The following is an 11,532-nucleotide window of genomic DNA, read 5'->3' on the forward strand; positions in this document are numbered from 1 at the left end:
CAGGCACATACAGATCTGCCTCTCCATCTGTTTCCTACAACAAAGTTTATCGCACCTTGAACAGCATACGCGCCCGCTTGAAACACAGATGCGTGCATTGCAAGAGCAAAGTGTATTTTTGTCCCGCTGGATTCCACGTAGACATCAGAGCCAGAACCGCGAAAATGTGAAAACAGTGTTTGCCGAGCTTATTTTCAGAGTTTGACCACAATTGAGCCTCTGCAGCACCACACTGTATCTCTTTTCAAGTACGACTCTTGAGTAGTCATATGCCCCGCTTGAAACACAGATGCGTGCATTGCAAGAGCAAAGTGTATTTTTGTCCCGCTGGATTCCACGTAGACATCAGAGCCAGAACCGCGAAAATGTGAAAACAGTGTTTGCCGAGCTTATTTTCAGAGTTTGACCACAATTGAGCCTCTGCAGCACCACACTGTATCTCTTTTCAAGTACGACTCTTGAGTAGTCATATGCCCATTTTTGAAAGTCCCTCTGCCTCGTTCAACAGGAACTGACTAAGGCGAGTGATATACTCTGCAGGAATGCAAGGTAGCTCAACTGCTGTTAGTAGCTATTCTAGCTGAAAGTCTGGCCCGAAGTCCATAAGCTTCTCATAGAAAGAGTGTGAGATTCATAAGGGCATCCATTTTTGATCCATCCGTGAGTATTTGCATCTTTCATTTTATAGAACGGTACTGGATTTACGAGCAGTTTTGATCCCGAAGGGGATACCCGCTCAACAGTGTCTAATTTAACTGTATTTTCGGATGATTATATCGCTGCCTTCCAATCAGGGCACCAGGTTGACGCCGTTTATACCGAATTCTCTAAGGCCTTTGATCGGATTTCCCATATAATACTAATAAAAAAATTAGTCTGCATTGGCTCCCACTCAGCCTTCTTAAGTTGGATCTCGTCTTACTTGCAGAATCGCCATTGGTTGATCGTCGTCGACAGTGTTAAGTCTCTTCCTTTTGTTGCTTGCCCTGGGATTCCACAAATTACCTTTTCCAAGCCTGCCACTGTTACTTGGGTGTATTATTTGATTCGAAGCTTACTTTTACTAGTCATATAAATTTAATTATTGCCAAATCTTACGCTATGCTTGCTTTTGTTAGGCGCCATAGCTCCTATTTCTCAGACCCTTATACGCTGAAGCTTTTGTATATGGCGTTTGGACGTTCCAGAATTCTAGAATTGAACAAATTCAGAAAGTATTCTTACATTTCGCTTTGCGTAATTTACGCTTCTCGGATCCCATCCCTACATATGAAGCGAATACTTATTGATCAACTTAAAATCATTGCAGAGCAGGAGAATAATCCTATCTTTATCTTTCATTTTTGACCTGATCCGAGGTGCTGTTGACTGCCTGGTACTTTTTGAGAGGATTTTCTTTAATATTCCGGCCACAGCTCTGCGTAGGTCGGAGTTCTTTCTAAGTGTTTTCCAATAAGAGGTGTTATTTCCGTAAAAGATCAATGGTTCCGTTGCTTGTGTGGCACGTAGTGTCGTCTTGTTGAAAATAAACGTTGTCCAGATCAATACCATCAAATTCCGGCCATAAAAAATCGTTAATCATCTCTCGCTAGCGCAATTTATTCACCTTAACTGTTGCTCCAGCTTCATTTTCGAAAAAGTAAGGTCCAATGACTCCGCCGGACCATAAACCGCACCAAACAGTCACACATTGAGGATAGAGAGGCTTTTCAATAATAATTCTTGGATTTTCTGAGCCCCAGATCCGACAATTTTGCTTGTTGACAAAGCCACCGAGGTGGAAATGGGCCTCATCACTCAAGATGATTTTTCGATGGAATTCTGGATCTTTTTCATGCATTTCAACCACCCAATCAGCAAAGACACGACGTTGTTGATGATCGGCCGACTTGAGTTCTTGTATTAACTGGACTTTATAAGCCTTAAGACCCAAATTTTTATGCAAAATACGGTGTAATGACGTTTGTGGAATGCCTAATTCCAAAGAACGACGAGGAATGGACAAACTTGGGTTTTCTTCAAAACATTTTTATAGTAAATTTTAATAATTTCAATGCGTTGTTTAAGCGTGTATCGTTCTATTTTCATTAATTACGTAGTTTCTACTTGTCAAATATCAAAAAATGAGAGCTTCAAAAGTGACATCAACCGAAATAGCGGGCTATGCAAAATAACACCTGTTATTGGAAAATCCTTTTTGTTGGTCTTTGAAAATCCCTTTATGTTCAGAATACTCCTTTTAATAGAACCTTAATTGAGTTAAATAAAATCTCTAAATTTGTTGAGATAGATTTCTCATTTTCAAAATATCACCTATTAAAATCTTGGAATATTTATTATAAATAGTTTAATTGTACTTTCTTGTTTTATTGCCTATTATTTCGCGGCTAGACCTTTCAAATAAATTTGTATGCAAAGCTTGGATCTCAAGAATAGTCTCGAGCGTCACCACATGTAGAAAAGTTTCAAAAAATATTTCAAATTCCTCTCGTCCTAATTACTTTCACAGTAGTGTTAAAGTAATGCGATAAATTAGCGGTATTAGTCTGGCAGCCTGCTTGCCTTGCATGAAGCGGCAGTTGTGTGCGAGCTGCCTAATTGAAATTTAAATAAGTCAAAATCAAACACCAAAGTGCTGCGGGCAATAAGTACGAGTACAAGTGGCGGGTGTGAAGTGATATCACAACACAGTCGCTAAATACACCCATGACGATATGTGAAATACACCCCTGCGCACACTGGCACAACGGAAGAGGCTGAACGCCTGTACAAGCACTTCAAATGCTAAAACACATACACATATGGCACATAAACTGTGTGATTATGGCCCGGAAATAGCACTAAAGCCGTAAATAGTTATTTATAAATCAAAAATAATAAAAAACACGCTATCAATGGCTTATGAACAACCCTATTAAGGGTTTAATTTGCTTGACAAAGTTTTTGTGCAAACAAATGATTGCTTTTGTTGCTGCGGTTACGAATATTTTGCGTAGTTATTACGAGGGGTGCTATGCGTAATTTGAGGATCAGAGAATTAACGTGAACAGAAATTGTGAAATTTATTGGTTCGCTACTAAGTTTTCGCTGCTTGTCAATAGCAGTGTGTGCTAGACGATTTTAACATAACCTAAACGTCATAAACCTAGCTTAGACATATGATGAACAAACTGCTTCGACACATTAGTGATTTTGTTTTGGTATCATACGAGTATACTTTTGGTTTTGTGAAAATGTCTGATTTTTTGCCGAATAATCGTCATTTGCGGAAAGTGTTGATTTTCCTCTTTCATTCGAAAAAAACGGCGGCTGAAGCGCATCGAGAGCTACAAAAAGTTTATGGAGATGCTGTTTTAAGTGAAACAACGTACCGAGATTGGTTCCGTCGCTTCAAAGACAGTGATTGGTGATAATGTTGACCATTGTTGACCGTCCACATGAAGGAAGGCCAAAAACCTTCGAAGACGTTGAATTGGTGGCATGGCTCCATGAGGATCCGTGTCAAACGCAAGACGAGCTTGCTTCAGTATTAGGAGTTACCCGCCAATCCATTTTCAAGCGATTGCATGCTTTGGGAATGATTCAGAAACAGGGCACTTGGGTTCCTTATGAGTTAAAACTAAGGGATGTTGAACGTCGTCTTTTCGCCAGTGAACAACTGCTCCAGCGGCAAAAAAGGAAAGGGTTTCTTCATTGCATCGTGACGGATGATGAAAAATGGATTCATTACAGCAATCCAAAAAAAAGAAAGTCATGGGGACTGCCCGGTCATGCTTCTACGTCGTCGCCTCGGCCGAATATTCACGCTGCGAAGGTTATGCTATGTATTTGGTGGGACCAAGTTGGTGTTATTTATTATGAACTGTTAAAACCATTTGAAACCATCACTGGGAATCGGAATCGACTTGAATTGATGCGATTGAGCCGAGCACTGTGCGAGAAGCGGCCGCAATGCGCGGAGAGGCATGAAAAAGTGATTATACAGCATGACAACACTCGGCCTCATGTTGCCAAGCCTGTTAAAACCTACCTGGAAACACTGAAATAGGAAATCCTACCCCACTTGCCATATTCTCCAGATATTGCACCGTCCGAGTATCACCTGTTCCGATGGATGGCACATGGTCTAGCTGACTAGCAGTTCCATTCTTATGAAGACATCAAAAAATGATGGATAGCCTCAAAAGATGAATAGTTTAACCGCGACGGTATACGAGATCTATCAGAAAGATGGGGGAAAGGAGTATCCAGCGATGGGCAATACTTTCAATGGCTCACTTGCAATTTATTTTTTCAGAATAAATCGAGAACTTAGTTGCGCACCATACAATAACGAATGCTGATTTGTGGAGAACTACCGAAACCGAAACCCCGATACTCCTTGAGATTTGCAGAAGGAAATACGGGTTGGATTGGCCGCGTTCTTTGTAGACAATTTGGTGTCTTAGCAAGAGCCGATATTCCGCGAATTTAATCTGGAATGAAGCTAAAAGACTGGCGCAGAATGGAAGGATTTTGTTGTGGCCCTCTGTTCCCATCTGGAACCGTAGGAATTAATAAATTCCTAATTAAGATAAACCAAGTAAAAAAACAGATAATACTTGCAAATTGCTACAACAACGACAACGAGGTATAATACGTATAAAAAGTTTTGAAAAACATTCGCTGGATAAATAATATTTTTTACCCAGATGGAGCGCAGAAATTTTGCGCATTCTTCAAAGTATTTGAAGTACGTTTCAGTTGTTTCACGATATAAACAGAACACTTAAGGTGATGAGAATCCCCCGGCATTCAATTTCCAAACTCATTGTGTTGTTCACTGGTTACTGAGTGATCAGTACTCATGCGGAGAAGCTTGGAATTCCGTACAACCCCTATTGCAGAAGCTGTAGGGATCCTGCAGAGAAAGAGACTGTTGAACACTTTCTTTGCAAATGTCCGGATCAGGCGGTTAGGCGCTTGAGATTTCTTAGCGGGCCCTTTGGGGATGGCTTGAAGAAAATCTCCAGCCTAGATCCCTTTTCTCTCCTCTACTACATCAACAGCACTGGATGGCTGTAGACGGTTTTCTTCCCTAAATTTTTTCGCAGGTCCACATTATGGTATCAAAACGGCACGTAAGTGCTACCTACGTTTCAGTTGGAAAAAATGTCGAACTACAAGCGGCGGATGTCAGATTTGTCAAGACCAACGTTGCTTCATATCAAAATGTATGATTAGCACCCCTAGTGTTCTCATTTTGTTGTTGGTTTATTAACATAACAGTACTCATGCAAAATGATGAATGAACTCGATAAATGTGAATCGGAATTGTTGTGCGTGCACATTGTTGCCTTTGCTGCATACACACATACACACATACATACGAGTATACGCATGCTAATGAAAGGGCACTGTTGTAACAAATCTCTGCTTGTTTGTAAATTTTACGCTTAATTTAATGCGAATTGATGTACAAATTGATGAAAAGTCACCACCACAAAAGCAGCCCGCCTAGCCTACGATTTATGCGGTTTTTTTGTATGCCTTTCATTCTTGCCTTGACTATGTTTGTTGTTAGTGTTGTAAATCGCCTGAAGTATTGAAAAAATAGCCATTGTTTGATGGTAAAACGTTTGGGAAAATTTTAATGAGAGGACGCTTGCCGCCTCTAGCGTCTGTATTTTCGGCATTATTAATCAGCTTTATTGTTTACTTATAAGAAATTGCTACCTTCACCGCGACGCGCGTGTTGCAGCACTATACCCAATTGCACACACTTGCAATCGAAGGTGCCGCCCAGTAGGGAAAACTTGAACTAGTAAATCGAATTTTTGATTCAGAAGATCTTGAACTAAAATGAAACTAAATGCTGCAATTCGCAGTGCAGTCGAATTCAAAGGATCATTTGCTTGCTTATAGGTACAAGGTGGCGCAAAATTAATCATCAATTTAGTTTGAATAACTTTTTTAATAGATAAAAAAAGAGGTTGTCTGTAAAGTCGGTTTACTGACGATAGTTTAACGTGACAACGTCATAAGAAAATATTGATGGAATGGTTGCAATTTTCAAAACAAAATTTTAATTTTATTTGTTTGATTGATATTTTGTATGGATATAGAGGAGGAGGTAAATGGAATTGCAATGGAATAGGTCAAGTTACATTTACACAAACGTGAAAAATGACGAAACATTTATCAAATTCATGAAAGATATCTTCAATTTCGATTGTGCATCAGACGTTAATAAGTCAACAACACTAAGAGGCACCATCATCGATTTGCCTTTACACTCGAATTTCATTTCCTACTTTTTCTATCATCGTCCTATTCTCAACAGAGAAATGGTTCATTACCATGCACACAGGAAGAAGGCATATGCAAATACAAGTATGTGAATTTATATACCTATATATGCGCATATACATACATATATATGCTCACTCAAGTAGGACAGAGCCAGATGTCGAACGTTGCCGAACGCGGGGGCCGATTGTGCTCTTTGTCGTTCGTTCCGCGCTCTCGCTTGCAGTTCAACCACATTAGCTTACATTTGCTTGCGTACGGAATAGATTCGTATATTTGATATGTCCATATGACTTGTATGCATCTTTATATATAGATTTGTTCTTTTTGAAAATTGCGCGAAATTGTATATGTATATGCATGTTTATATACATATATTAGTTTACAACATATCTTATAAGGTATACGGTAAATATTACCATACATATTTTCCTTCATATATTAGATAATAAAAAAATTAATAATAATAACATTAAAACAACAGGTATTATTAACAAACTTGGTTTTAATTTAAATTCTTCAAGTAAATCAAATTAATAATAATCAATAAGAAGGCATATGCAAATACAAATACGTGAATTTATATATGTACATATGCGCATATATACGCTCACTTAAGTAGGAGAGAGCAAGATGTCGAACGTTGCCGTTCGTTTGCTTTGTTTGCTTTGTCGTTCGTTTCGCGCTTTCGCTTGCAGTTCATTCAAGGTAACGGCAATGAGCAAGGTAACGACAAATGAGCAAGGTAACACTAATGAGCAAGGTAACGACACATTTTTTCGTGCGTGCAGCCTGTTAAATCGAATTATAAGACGTTATCACGTCAAAAGAAAATATTTTGAGTACTGAAAATCTTTACCTTGAACCTTACGCGCTTGCTATTACCCAGAAACTAAAGAGTTGCTAGAAAACTATTGCGAACCGTTTGCATAAGACTGGTCTCAAAAAGAATTTTGATGTATAGGTGCCCGCGTTTAAACTTAAGAAAGTCGATTGATTCTTGAAGCGGACCTTATAATAAATAAATAATTGTCGCTTACACCCTTTTTGGGTGCTCCTCCTCCTATTTGTGGTGTGCGGCTTGAGGTTTTTCCACAAATGGAGGGACCTACAGCTTTAAGCCGACAGAGAACGGCAAATGGTTTTTTATGAGGCTTTTATTTCATGACAAAAATACACTCGGAGGTTTGCCATTGCCTGCCTAGGAGCGACCGCTACTAGAAACAACTTTTTCTAACATTTTGGTGTTTCATGTACGGAGCTTCGAAGCTACGAATGAAGCGGACCTTAACTGGTGTTAAAGAAAATGAGTCACAATGAATGGTTTTCCCCGATTCAACCACGGGCTTTTCCAGCTTCTACCGACCCAAACGAACCCACATTGTTCCCCCGACAGTCGGTTCTACGTTACCGGAACGACGTTACCAACAGCACTCCCCGTAGAATTATGAGAAGATCTGGGAAACCCAGATTAACTGCTAAGAAAGTTTTGCTATGTGTTTGGTGGGAGCTGCTTTAATGGGACCAATCACTCGAGTATGGATCTCTCAACAGCTGACTACATTGAAGTAGGTGATCAACCAGATGCAGCCCGAATTGACGATTAGGAAAGAGGTATTGTGCTCTATCAAGATAAAGCTGGCCACACAAATGTTCTTTAAGGATACGCCTGAAGCTTCAAAAACTTGGCTGGGAGTTTCTATCTAACCAGAAAATATAAACCTCCACCTTTTCGACTTCCAAAATTAAACAATCACGTTCTCCCGCTCTCGTCGAAAGTTAGGTATTTAGGAGGGTTATTTGACTCCAAAATCCATTGGAAGCTACACATTGAAAATCGGGTAAAGAAGGTCAGCTTAGCCTTCTACTCCTGCAAATCTATGTTCGATAAAAAATGGGGACTCAAGCCACAGGTCGTGCTGTGGATGTACAACGAAGTGGTTTTGCCAATTTTAACGTATGGATACCTGGGTTGGTGGGAAGCTCTTCGGAGTGGCTATAATATCACTAAACTGGGGAGGGTGCAAAGGACTGCATGCATTGGCATCACCGGAGCATGTAATACTTGCGACAGTGCTGCCATGAATGCCCTTTTGCACTTACTTCTGATCGACTTTTCCGTCATTTCCATCGCTGCTCAAAGTGCAATCAGGTTAAAGGAGATTTGCCTCTGGAGATAATCTCTCAAGGGACATGGGAGCATTTTCGGGCAGTTAACACCGCATTTCTCCGAACTTCGAACATATATCTCTATCCGCAAACTGGAGTTTGAGGGTCGTGCTCGAACAATGAGCTTGCCAGGAAGGGGACTGAATTGGTCTCAGAGACCTCCTACCCAGGCACCAGCATCCCCCTGACAGTTGTTAAAGGGGAACTGCACAAATTATTTTCAGGAAAGCGCAGAAAAGATGGAGCTCTATTTCTTCACGTGCTATTGCGAAAACCCTTTGGCCCCAGTACAATATACGGAAGACTCAGAAAGTCCTTTCGACTCCTCGCCATTCAATTTCCAAACTCATAGCTGTGTTTACCGGTCGGCACACACGCGGGAAAGCTATGGTTACCATTTAACCCCCATTGCAGAAGCTGTGGGAATCTTTTAGAGAAGGAGACTGTAGAGAATTTTCTCTGTAAATGTCCGGGTTTGGCAGCTAGACGACTAAGGTCACTGGGAGCTCCTTTCTTCACAACCTGGGGCCGTGCGCCAACCTAAATCCAATCAGTCTTCTCCATTATACCAACAGCACTGGCTGGCTGTAGATATCTGCCTGTTAGAGGTCTCATAATGGTATCAAAATGGCGCTTTAGTGCTACTTGAGGAGTGCCAGGTGCACTTCTACCATTTTACCTACCTACCTTCTATCTAATGCAGGTCGGGAATCAAGGGACCATAATCTTTTCAAGCATTTAGTCAATTTTTTTAGAAATGAATCGTAGGTTATGAGCTACTCCCACCAAACCAAACACTCTATTGGGAACTCAACTGCCAATAATTTCATCGATGCGCCGGGAACTCTGAAAATATTTGCAGAACTGTATTGCTCGTAGTGTGTATGCTGGTTTGGGAAAATGTGCCGGTTAAGTTTTACTTTACCAATGCGGATGAGGACTTCGACGAAAAGTGGTCACAAGTTTTTACTTGACTTTTATGAAGAAATAACTAGACGGTAAGATATTTGGGCCGAATGTTGAAAGTTTAGATATGAAGAGGCTCCGCACACTTGATACGGCATTTTTAACTGATGTAGCGGATATATGTAGTGCATCTAAAACTAACGAAGCTTTGCTTGTTTATTAAAGCTACCGGATGGTTTGAAAAGGAACCCATACAAGAAAAGGAATCATTTCACTAGATAAGTTCCAGTGGTATCACAATGGACCTACGAAAGGTTTAAGTGTGTCATTGCGACAGCCACCCTACCTACCTAGAAGGTATTGATGACACAAACGTCTAATTTGACGGTTTCCAGAAATCATTTTATGTGCAAAACATCTAAACATTGCAGAAACGGAGCTGAAATGATATCTTTGTTTAAATTTCATGTTTCATTTTATTTGAAAATATTTAGTTTTTATTATCACAATAAAATTCTGCGGATTTATGTAAAATCTTGTTGGTGTAACAATCTACCTATGACGGGGTCTCTAATCAACACAATGGAAAGCAGCAGATATAGAAATTAGAGAGCTTATATTTCTCGTCTTTGCTTGGCCAGCTCAATCGCGCTTAGTGGAGTTTGGCACACAGTACGATTAAAATAGGATATTTAATAAATTCGATTTATGCAAAGTGAAAATAAAGATCACCTCTGTGTATTCCTTCAAGCTCAAGCCACAAAAAATCTTCCTTCGGTTGTCCATAGATTCACATCTCTTTTACTTTCATATTCGAAGAAAAGCAGGCTGACTATTCCATCAGCCCAAAAACCATACTAAATAACATATTTCAATTCGGCCGCCGTAGCCGAATGGGTTGATGCGTGACTGCCATTTGGAGTACGTAAGTTCGAATCTCCTTGTGTGAAATACCAAAATGATAGAAAAAGTTTTTTCACTTTTCGCCAGGCAATGGCAAATCTCCTTCCTGCCATGAAAAAGCTCTTCATAAAAAACCAGCTGCCGCGCAGAGTCGATTTAAGGGGATAGGTGGGTTTCAGAGGTTGAAAAAAAGAAGATTTTGACTATTTTTTTTTAGTATAAAAAATCATATATTTTATTTAAGCAATTCACTGTATCTAAGATACATATATAAACAGTATTTTGTGAAATTTTTATTTAAAAATTTCGAAAACTCAGCCGTTGGTACCTCATCTTCCTTGACGTCTCAAAAAAAAACTGCTCTTGCCGTGGACAGCATAGCTCATTATTGGTTCATCTAAAATCAGAAAACCAAACGGATTTCGTTAGTACATGGGTAAATCTCGTTGTTGTATGAAGTAAAAAAAAAAATCAAAATTTGAATTTATGACAGGTTTTGAACCAAAAAACACATTTTTTAGTGAAATTTTCGACATACATTGGCTAAAAAAAAATTGTTGTAATTAACAAAAAAAAAAATCCTTCGTTCAATAACTAGATAATGTTATTTCAAAGATTTGTACAAAATTTGAACTAAATCGCTTCATAACTTTTCGAGATATCGTGTCCACCGACTTAAAAAATGGAGTTTTGAGATAAACACGTATGCGAGCGAAGCGCTCAACTGACGTGGCCTAATGGGCGGAACTTCTGAAGGGTCTATCTCTTAGAATTTTACTCGGATTGACTTAAAATTTTAGGAGAGTATTTTAAATATACTGTACTATTTAATGAGACAAAAAAACAAAATTCGATTTTTTGAAATTTTCAAACCCACCTAACCCCTTAAGACTGTAGGTCTCTTCATTTTTGGAACAACATCAAGACGCTCACCACAAATAAGAGGAGGAGCTCGGCCAAAGACCTAACAGAAGTGTAAGCGTCAATTATTTATTTATACGTATTTTGGGACTTCATTTTATGAACTCAAGAGATTCAGAAACTTATTGAATCACCCTCGTGTGGAGAAGAAGAAAGAATGCGAATCAATCATAATTCCACATTCAATATAACCGCAGCACTAGTAATAGTTTTCCCTACAGGGGTCACTCACCATCGTTGCACTTGTGTTTGTTGTTCGCAAGAGTGCGCAGAGATCACACCACATAGATAGCGATAATACACTGATTACAGCTGCTTGACATTTGGATTTGGTGAATATAACTG

Source organism: Anastrepha ludens, chromosome 3 (genome assembly GCF_028408465.1).
Source record: "Anastrepha ludens isolate Willacy chromosome 3, idAnaLude1.1, whole genome shotgun sequence".
Classification (NCBI taxonomy): domain Eukaryota; kingdom Metazoa; phylum Arthropoda; class Insecta; order Diptera; family Tephritidae; genus Anastrepha; species Anastrepha ludens.